A 10672-nucleotide genomic window follows, 5' to 3' on the forward strand; every position below is an offset into this window, starting at 1 on the left:
GACTTGTGTCAGTCTCTCATTCATGTTGTTGGAGTGGACCACATGGAGCGCTATATCATAAAGCACCACAAAAGGATGCTGCCTAGCAGTCAGTTAATTAAGATGGAATATGACAGAGAGCTCAGAGAGAGTGCTTTAGTTATCCAAAGCAGATACGGCCGTCAAAAAATTCACACCACAGATAGTTTTGTTAGTGGCTCATCCCTAGAGGAAGCCAGACCACCCCCCACAGAGGAGGCCAGTCCATTGCCCCCCGATGATTGGAGTGAAGAAAGTTGGCTTTTCCTGCATGACGGAAAAGGATTAGATAACTACCGCCCATGCAGGCTTTGCAATGTGGTCTTTCTCTCACCTGTGGGTCTTTGGAACCATGTTGTGGGGAGTAAACACAAGGAGATGCTGAGTAAAACTTCACCCCAAGAGTTGAAGGAACTGGGCAGGCTGCAGTACTTCCTGAACAACCACATGAAGAAAGATCCTCTCCTGGGCCTGGAGTACATAGTGGAGGAGCAGGTGGACTCTACATCATACAAGTACACCTGCCAGTTGTGCAATATGGTAGGGTACTTGCCCAGAATGATCATCCACATCAGCTGTGTAGACCACGTAGAGCGCTATATTGACAAGGATCACAGTGATCTCTCACTTCGAGTATATACTTACCCCAAGAGGGCCGACTACATCAAGGCTCTTACAAAAATAGCCCGTATTATCCTTGAGAAATGTGGCCGCCAAGATATTGTGCAGTATTAAAGTGTACCTGAAGCGAAATAGACACTAATGTGGATACTTAGTACAGTGCAGTAGTGGGAAACCTCTGGGTAGTCAAGAGGCTTCCTGGACCCTCCCGTAGCCCACCATTCCAGTGCTGGGTCCCTCTAAATCTATTCGTCAAGAGCTTGTTGAATAGGTTTCTTGTGGCCTCGTTCCTGCAGTGGATGCTTCCTAGTGGGCATGCTTACACATGACCACATTGGATGCGCTCGTTCGTGGCAGGAGTGCCACTAAAGATGCATGGAACGATGTTCTAAAAGAAAAGATCTGAGACTATTCAGAGTCACATTCTCCCACGACCACCATGGGTTTGCTTTAAAGTGTTTCTGAAAGTCATAAAGCACCAAAATACCTAGCATCTTCATGCACAGTATTGTTTCAGCGCTGGGTCCCTCAGTGTCTTCAGGGTGTGAATATGGCGATGGCACAGTACAATGAAGGCACTTGTGCGTTAAAGAAAAAGCCTTACACGAGGATCTCCATTCTACTGGAGCTGTGCGAACCATACTCGCGGTACAGACACGCTCGCACACTGAAGGAACCTATTCAACCTGCTGGGTTAGAGAGACCCAGCACTGTAGCAGTATGATGTGCAAAGATACGGGAAGTCTCTAGACTTTACAGGCCGTGCTACACCCAGTATAGATATTGCCGTCAGATTAATGGAATGACTAGGTTTAGTAGACTGTGAACAGAGTTGGCCATTGGTGTGCTAATTATTCCAGCTTGCATGCAGATGTAAACGGTTTGGAATTGAGCCAATCTGAACTGGCAGGAAGTGCATTTGATTGGCCTAATTCAAAGCTTATACGTTTTGCAGTAAATTTGCTTGCAAGCAGGAATGATCACTAGTATCTTAGTTTGGCAGGAAGACAGCAGAGTGGGGCATGTGTTTACTGTACTTCTGGGGGCATTTGGGATGTATTTTTTGTTGTTTTTTTTTCCTTGAAAAATTGAATTTCAGAGCCACGATGGACTCTTTCATGTGGACGGCTGAACTGTTTGCTTACTGTGCAGCTCACCCAACAGGTTTGTACCTTTTGCCAGCAGCATTTGTAACCAGGCGGTGAAGTTACAAGGCAGGACACAACTTCCTGGTGTCATGTCTGGGTGTGGCTACCACTCCGCTCCAGTGTGTATCCGTGGGCCGGACACCACCCCCACAGCCCTGCTGTGCACTTGCAAATGACTGTGGATGCAATGCCTGCCAGCTGCTCATGTGAAAGAGGCCTGATATCAGTTATCTTGCTTTGGAAAAGTAGGTGGCTTTGCCTTCTGTTGGGAGAAATGGTAGCTATCCACTGGAAAACCTCTAAAGTCCCCTCTACACCATCCAATTCCGCATGCGATCGATTAAATCTGACATGTCCGATCGGGATTCCATCGGTAGTGTGGTTGATTTTGCATTGATAACTATGCAAATTCGACCACACTACCGATCAAATTTCGATCGGACATGTCGGATTTAATCTAATCGAATTCGATCTGCATGGCGTAGAGGGGGCTTAAAGAAGATGTATATTTGTGGTATGCTCCATCTTTCTGCATGTCTTCTGTAGCTCCAGAGATTGGAGGTGATGTCATTGGGCCAATTGAGCTGAGCATCCCTATTGGTCAGTGAAGCCATGCATCACTTTTAGGCCTCTTTCCCACTAAGACGTTGCGTTAGATGTGACGTCAAGGTCGCATAACGTGCCCCTAACGCAACGCATGGTGGTGGTATTAGAGGACGCTACATAGAGCCGCGTTAAGCTGCTCTTGATGCGTCCGTGATGTGTACTATTTGACGCATGCGCCGGTGGAGACCACGTGAGTGGAACACTCCGCATCACGTGGTCCCGCCAGCCAATAAGCGGCCGCTCCAGGAAGAAAGCAGTGCAGTGAATATTAATTAGCCATGTGGCTGGGATCACTATCGGACTCTCCCCTCCTCCTCGTGCACGGAAAAAACAACATTACTGAGCATGTGCACACAGTCTAACACGGCTAATAACGTGTATAAAGTACTGCATGCAGTACTTTCACTTAACGTGCAGCGTTACAATGTAACGCAATGTGGGCACTGTGAACAGCCCATTGATTTTTTCATTACTGTGTGTTGGGCTGCGTTACAGGCTGCACTAACGTGCGCCTGTAACGACCCACTGTGAAAGCAGCCTTAAAGGTCCAATAGGTGAGCTTTAAAGGGCGCTGAGCTCCCAGGACACTTTTTTGTTTTACACTAAAGCTCCCTATACGGGAGGTTCGTAATGCAGTGTGCCATTTGGGGGCGGATGGTTTGGGGGAGTACTATTGCTTACCTAAGGGGGCTACTCCTCTACTCCGCAGTTTAGATTCTGGCTGCAAAGCATGACAGGAGATGTAGTCTGTCAGTCTCGGGCAGCAGTGCTCGGTCCCTGGTTAGAATCTCAGCTAGGGCACTATCTGCATAGAGTTTGTGTGGGTTTCCTTCCATATCTGAAAAACCTACAGATAAGTTAATTAGCATCACCCTTAAAGGGAACCCGAGGAGAGAGGTCTATGGAGGCTGCAATATTTATTTCCTTTATAAACAATACCAGTTGCCTGGCAGTCTTCCTGAGTCTCTAATACTTTTAGCCATAGACCCTGGAACAAGCATGGTTTTACTGGATTAGTCATATGCTTGTTCCAGGATTGTGATTCAGACACTACTTATGCCAGAAGATCACCAGGGCTGCTAGGCAACTGGCATGGTTTACAAGGGAATAAATATGGCAGCCTCCATATCCCTCTCACCTCGGGTTCCCTTTAATTGGCCCTAGGCTATGGTGGACAACACTATATAAATACTATATAATAATAATACAGCTGCTGGTATGCACTGCGTCTGGGACCGCGCTCCACAGGTGGAATCTTTGAACTGCAGTCGTTGCAGATGCTGATTGTACACTCCACATGGATGGAGGGCTAGAGGAGCAACGTCCTTAGGTAAGAAATGGTGCTCTCCCCCCAACAGCATACTGCATCACAACGTTTTTTGTGAAAAAAAAAAAAAAAGTGCCGTAGGAGCGAGGTGGCGAAGACTTACAAATGACAGAGGTCTCCAAAATTATTTTATTCCTAAAAAATGTTCAACTGGCTCCTGAATTTTATTTGACAGACTAAATTCTGTATTCTTTTTTTTTTTTACCCCCACTTTTACAACTGAAATTTTCAAGCTAAGTGGATTTTCATCTTTCCATACAGACTGTAGGCCTGGGACCAGGCAGGCATGGGCAAAAATTCGGATTCGGGTTAATCCAGATAGTTGCTATCCGGATTCACCCAGTAATGCAGTACGGGCTGGGTGGGGGTAGTCAAACTTACCTTTCTGACGTCTTCTTTGTCCGTCCCTCGTCGCCTCCCACGATGCGTTCCACTCGGCGCTCACGTGACTACAAACACTTCCTCCTTCCGGGTTGATCTGGATTCACCCGAATCCGAATTTTTGCCCATGCCTGCCTGGGACCACCCACATGCGCTTTGCACACAGAAGTGCTGCGATCGCGATTTGGCTACTGCAGCCACTGATGTGATCGCTTCCAAAATCCCGCAAGCAGCAATTTTTGTTAATGGCTGCAAGTGGGATAGGGATTCATTGGTGTAGCGCGTTGCCAATAACTGCCGATTGGCAAATGCTGCAAAGGTGCTCCCAGTGGGTCCCAGGCCTAAGACTAGGAAAAGTCAATGATACACTGATATAGTACATGCAAGCTCATACAAATGTACGCAGCTTGGTATTGGGGCACTCAAATGTATCCGGTCAGTTTGCATAAAATAAATTAACACAAAATTAAATGAACTTTGTATGTCCTTAACCATCTCTATTTAAAGTGAACCTGAGGTGAATATAAACTGATGAGATAAACCATTATATTTATTTTCCTACTCCTAAAAAATGACTTAACGTATCCCATGGCTTTCTTTTATATTTAAACCTGTATAAAGTAGGTTGAATGTTTTACTGTCTCTAATAAGTGGCAGCCTATTAAGTGTCCCAGACTTAAAGTTACTCTGAGATGAAGAAAGGTGTTTTTTTTTTTGTTTGTTTGTTTTTTACTTACCCGGGGCTTCCTGCAGTTCTCATGGAATCCTCCGTTCAGCCGCAATCAAACCCCAGTACGTGGCTCAGTCTGACTGAATGACGTCAGCCAGGGCCTTCTGTGCTTGCGCAGAAGGCCCCCTGCTGACATCACTGAGCCGCTTACCGGAAAAGATTGCGGCTTAACGGAGATTGGCGAGGGATGCATCCATGCTTATGGGGCTGGAGGAGGCCCCGGTTCAGTTAAAAAAACGGCCCCTTTCTTCATCTCTGGGCCTCTTTAAAATACATGAACTATTGACCTTTTTATATCTCTGAGCTCAGAATTCTTGTATTCTGCCAGGAAAACTTATGGCTGTAATTAACTTATCGGTGATGGTTACAATATTCCCGACAAGGTACTGACAAGACAGAAGCTGTCACTTCCATGCCTAGAAATTAACTCTTTCAGGCAGCAAAATAAAACAACTAAAACAGCCTGGTTATTAATGTTTTGTACTGTACATGTAGCTTTATCTCATCATGTCACATGTCATCTTGGGTACACTTTAAAGTGGTCCTGAACTCAGAACTTCCTCTCTGCTCTGAAATTGCTTTGGAGGACACTTGCAGGCTAATCCTGTTACTTGGGGGATACCTGCTGTAGAATTGTGTTATTTTGGGGTCACATGCTTTATAATTGTCATTGGGGGACACCTGCTGTTTAACTTTGTTATTAGGGGATACATTTTAAATATATTATTGAGACATACTGTGTAATTGGCATTTTTTGCGACACACATACTGTGTAATTGTGTCATAGGGGACAACTGATGAATACATGTGTAATGTGGGCAACATGTCCGTGTTCTCCCCAGAATTTTTTTCCCATCCGGGTGGCATGAAAAAGTAGTCGGGTGGGGGGAGATGAGAGAATGCAGGGCTGGCACTCCCCTGCTTACAGCAGAGGAGGGGGCGAGCAGATAACAGCCGGGTGCTCCCCAAAACTAGCCGAGCGGAGCACCCGGCTAAAAGAGCCTGGGGAGAACACTGCATGTAATTGAGTTATGTTATTAGGGGACACGTGCTGAATAGTTGCATTAATGGTGCACAAATGCTAATTGTGTATTTTGGGGGATAGTTGATGTGTAATTGTGCTATTGAATGACACGTGGTCAGTGGCGTATCTAAGAAAAAAGGCGGCCATAGAAGTAGTGATTTTGCATCCACCTCCAAACACACCTCTTTTTCAGCACGGTTCCTCTAATATAAGTTAAAAAGTACAATTATAGCTTGTTAATAATTTTTGAATGACAAGGGGTTCAATTCACATTTTTTTCCGAATTCACAAAAATTTTCACACATGTGGGGATAGTTGGTAATTTACAGAAATACACAGCTTCAGTTCTCTCAGACTTGTTCGGCAAAAAGTAGAACGAGCCCTGGAATAGGTCTCGGCGGTAAGCTGGGTTCTGCTGTGGTGATTCTCTCCCACTTCTGGCCACTATTGTAATGCTTACAATAGTAAACGGCATCCCTCATCGAGACAGGCAAAAAGGGTGGTGGACTTTTGGGCGCCACCATAGACTGTAATGTGAATTAGCTATGGCGGTGCTCAGAGGGTAATTTGGGCGCTGGCAAGACTGAGCCCAAATTATGAAAAAATACCACTGCTATTCCTGGTGCCCTTTTTGCATGTAGGCATCCCACATGCCCCTTTAATCTTTATGCAAGCCACTAGAGGGCCCTTCCTGTATTAGTCTATAAATTGGCGTTTCTAAAGGGGTGCAGGGGAAACCTCTCTGAATAGCTCCTGCATCTCATTATTTTTTTATTTTTAACATTCTGATGTCCCGCCCAGCAGTATATTGGCACCAATGTAGGGAGGAGTAGGACGGGTTGGTTCCTCCTATTGGCTGTCTGCTTTACCTGCCCAGTTTACCGCATAGCTTATTGTCAGTTACTGACAGCTCCAGGCTGGAGGTAACATTTCTAACATGTCACTACTTTTACCGAATACTCTAATCTTTGTGAATTGATATTTATAGATGTATTTACCGCATAAGTCGGCAACTTTACTTTTCCATGCCGTAACAGCCTTAGGTAATTTACATTTAACAAACTGTTTGGTAAAATCAGCTGTTTTCTGCATTACTGGATGTGGTAATGCTTAGTGAATTGAGCCCTACGTACCATATTTTTTGAACCTATAAGACGCTCCCGACCATAAGACGCACCAGGGGAAAAATATACTAAACTTGTTGCGTACACGGTGCAGGGGGCGTCTCATGGATGTTCTATGTGTAATTGTGTTATTTGGGGGACAGATGCTGTATGGTTGTATTGTTTGGGGGACACATGCTGTATAATATGTGGGGGCACCTGCTGTGTAACTTTGTTATTGGGAGATATATTTTAAATGTATGTAAAATTAATGGGAGACACATGCTGTGTAATAGCATTATTTGGGGGGCACATACTATGCATTTGTGTTGTAAGGGACATCTGTGGAATAACATTTGTTATGTGGGTGACACTTGAAGCCTGATGCACAAAGGCATAATAATATTGCCATGCACAGACAGCGCACGGCAATATTACAGTTACTTCTGGCTGCATGTAACGTGCCCTTGGTACTCTAACGTGACCGTTGCTATGGTAACTTAGACTGATTATGATTACATCAGCTATGTAAAGCGCTATATTGGCAAGGATCACAGTGATCTCTCACTTAGAGTATATACTTACCCCGACTGACTACATCAAGGCTCTTACAATCATTTATTATCCTTGACAAATGTGGCTGCCAAGATATTGTATTAAACTCCTTAGAGGTAACCCAGAGTCAGGCTGGGGGTTGGAAATCCGAAGTTCAGAGCGGTAAGACTGAGCCTGACTCCTGGTGACCGCTGCAAGGTTAATGCAGAGCAATAGTGTTCAGCGGGTGTTTCAACTCACCTCCCTGGGGATCCAGACGCCAGCAGCCTTCTTCCTTCTTCAGCCTTCTTCTTCCTGCCCTCCGAGTCTCTGCATCCCCCTGGTGAGATGGCCGCTTGTCGTCATGACAACAGCCGGCAATCTTACTACAGGGTTACAGAGCCACCCGGAGTACAGAGGGAGAACTGCAGCGCTGGGTTCCAAGGAGGTAAGTGCAGGGGCTGCTGCAGGCTTTCTGGCGGCATGATTGTTTTGCAGTTTTAGGGTCTGAAAAGGTGCAAAAAAAAAAAAAAGAAAGTAAGTACCGCTTTTAGGCTTTTAGACCTTAAAACCTGGAAATAATCATACCGCCAGGGAGGTTAAAGTGTACCTGAAGCAAAAAACAACAACACAAAATTGAATATTTACCTCAATAGTGGGTAAACTCAAGATAGTCTAGAAGCTTCCTGGACCCTCCTGTAGCCCACTGTTCCAGCGCACGGTCCCTCTAAACCTATTCGACAACAGCTTGTTGAATATCGTATTTCCCGCCGTATAAGACCCTAACAAATGGGGAGAAAAGGTCCTTGCGTCTTATACAGCAAATGCAGGGAATCCCCGACTTATGAACGTCCGCCGATACGACCCACTGCCACAATGAGGATTCCCTGCCTGTGCGGCCGCTCCTTCCCTGTGCCTCCACTCCCTCCCCCTTGTGTCTCCTGGTCTCTCGGGTGTTTATCGGCAGCTGGCTTACCTAATCCGCCATGCCCGCGGTGATTGCAGACCTCCTTCACATCCGTGCAACTTGCTCTAGTTATTGGCTTGTGATGATAACGCGATTCTCACAAGTCAAAAACTAGGGGGAGCCGCGCGGATGCAAAGGAGGTCTGCAATCCCCGCGGGTATGGTGGATTAGGTAAGCCAGCTGCCGATAAACACGCGGGGGGGGGGGGCAGTAGACACAAGTGGGAGGGAAATACACATGCAGGGATACATGGGGGGGATGCAGGAGGACACCATTTGGGGGAGAAGATATACAAGCTGTTCCTGGAACATGGATGCACCAGGTTTAGTATATATGTTTTCCCCTGGTTTTTGCCCTCTAAACCTAGGTGCGTCTTATATTCCGGAGTGTGTCATACAGATTTCTTGTGGTAGATGCGTACTTCCGGACTGGGCATACGAGAGTAAGAGGCGTATATGCCCAGTAGAAGGAAGCACTTGTGCACAGAGGAAGGAAGCTGTGCACAAGTGGCTTTGTTCTACTCGGCATACGCAGTCTTTACTCGCACATGACCAGATCGGATGTGCTTGTACGTGACGGGAGTGCTGCTGAAGATGGGGAGAGTCCTGTGCTGGAATGGTGTGCTCAAACAGGCTCTGAGAAATTTCTGTACTATTCAGAGCCCGTTGCCGTGCGACCGCATGATGTAAATCATGATGTCATGCGCAGAGGGCTTGCGGACACGCGCAGGCACAGTGATCCCGGCGATCATATACTTAGTGATGACACATATAACTTAGTGATGAGTTACAGTGGAGGAAATAATTATTTGACCCCTCACTGATTTTGTAAGTTTGTCCAATGACAAAGAAATGAAAAGTCTCAGAACAGTATCATTTCAATGGTAGGTTTATTTTAACAGTGGCAGATAGCACATCAAAAGGAAAGTCGAAAAAATAACCTTAAATAAAAGATAGCAACTGATTTGCATTTCATTGAGTGAAATAAGTTTTTGAACCCCTACCAACCATTAAGAGTTCTGGCTCCCACAGAGTGGTTAGACACTTCTACTCAATTAGTCACCCTCATTAAGGACACCTGTCTTAACTAGTCACCTGTATAAAAGACACCTGTCCACAGAATCAATCAATCAAGCAGGCTCCAAACTCTCCAACATGGGAAAGACCAAAGAGCTGTCCAAGGATGTCAGAGACAAAATTGTAGACCTGCACAAGGCTGGAATGGGCTACAAAACCATTAGCAAGAAGCTGGGAGAGAAGGTGACAACTGTTGGTGCGATTGTTCGAAAATGGAAGGAGCACAAAATGACCATCAATCAACCTCGCTCTGGGGCTCCACGCAAGATCTCACCTCGTGAGGTGTCAATGGTTCTGATAAAAGGTGAAAAAGCATCCTAAAACTACACGGGAGGAGTTAGTGAATGACCTCAAATTAGCAGGGACCACAGTCACCAAGAAAACCATTGGAAACGCATTACACCGCAATGGATTAAAATCCTGCAGGGCTCGCAAGGTCCCCCTGCTCAAGAAGGCACATGTGCAGGCCCGTCTGAAGTTTGCCAATGAACACCTGAATGATTCTGTGAGTGACTGGGAGAAGGTGCTGTGATCTGATGAGACCAAAATAGAGCTCTTTGGCATTAACTCAACTCACTGTGTTTGGAGGAAGAAAAATGCTGCCTTTGACCCCCAAAACACCGTCCCCACCGTCAAGCATGGGGGTGGAAACATTTTGCTTTGGGGGTGTTTTTCTGCTAAGGGCACAGGACAACTTAATCGCATTAACGGGAAAATGGACGGAGCCATGTATCGTGAAATCCTGAACGACAACCTCCTTCCCTCTGCCAGGAAACTGAAAATGGGTCGTGGATGGGTGTTCCAGCACGACAATGACCCAAAACATACAGCAAAGGCAACAAAGGAGTGGCTCAAGAAGAAGCACATTAAGGTCATGGAGTGGCCTAGTCAGTCTCCGGACCTTAATCCAATAGAAAACCTATGGAGGGAGCTCAAGCTCAGAGTTGCACAGAGACAGCCTCGAAACATTAGGGATTTAAAGATGATCTGCAAAGAGGAGTGGACCAACATTCTTCCTAAAATGTGTGCAAACTTGGTCATCAATTACAAGAAACGTTTGACCTCTGTGCTTGCAAACAAGGGTTTTTCCACTAAGTATTAAGTCTTTTATTGTTAGAGGGTTCAAAAACTTATTTC

The 10672-nt window shown here is 45.8% G+C and overlaps 1 protein-coding gene across 1 annotated transcript in view; it reads left to right on the plus strand.

Annotated features, from left to right (window-relative positions):
* The window catches only part of LOC137504415 (uncharacterized), a 33968-nt gene extending 26729 nt beyond the window's left edge, over positions 1-7239 (plus strand). The window contains exon 2 of the mRNA XM_068232817.1: positions 1215-7239. The gene's annotated coding sequence lies outside the window, so the exon portion shown is untranslated. The remainder of the gene's footprint in view (positions 1-1214) is intronic.
* Positions 7240-10672: the final 3433 nt, after the last annotated feature.

The sequence above is a fragment of the Hyperolius riggenbachi genome, chromosome 4 (genome assembly GCF_040937935.1).
Source record: "Hyperolius riggenbachi isolate aHypRig1 chromosome 4, aHypRig1.pri, whole genome shotgun sequence".
Classification (NCBI taxonomy): Eukaryota; Metazoa; Chordata; class Amphibia; order Anura; family Hyperoliidae; genus Hyperolius; species Hyperolius riggenbachi.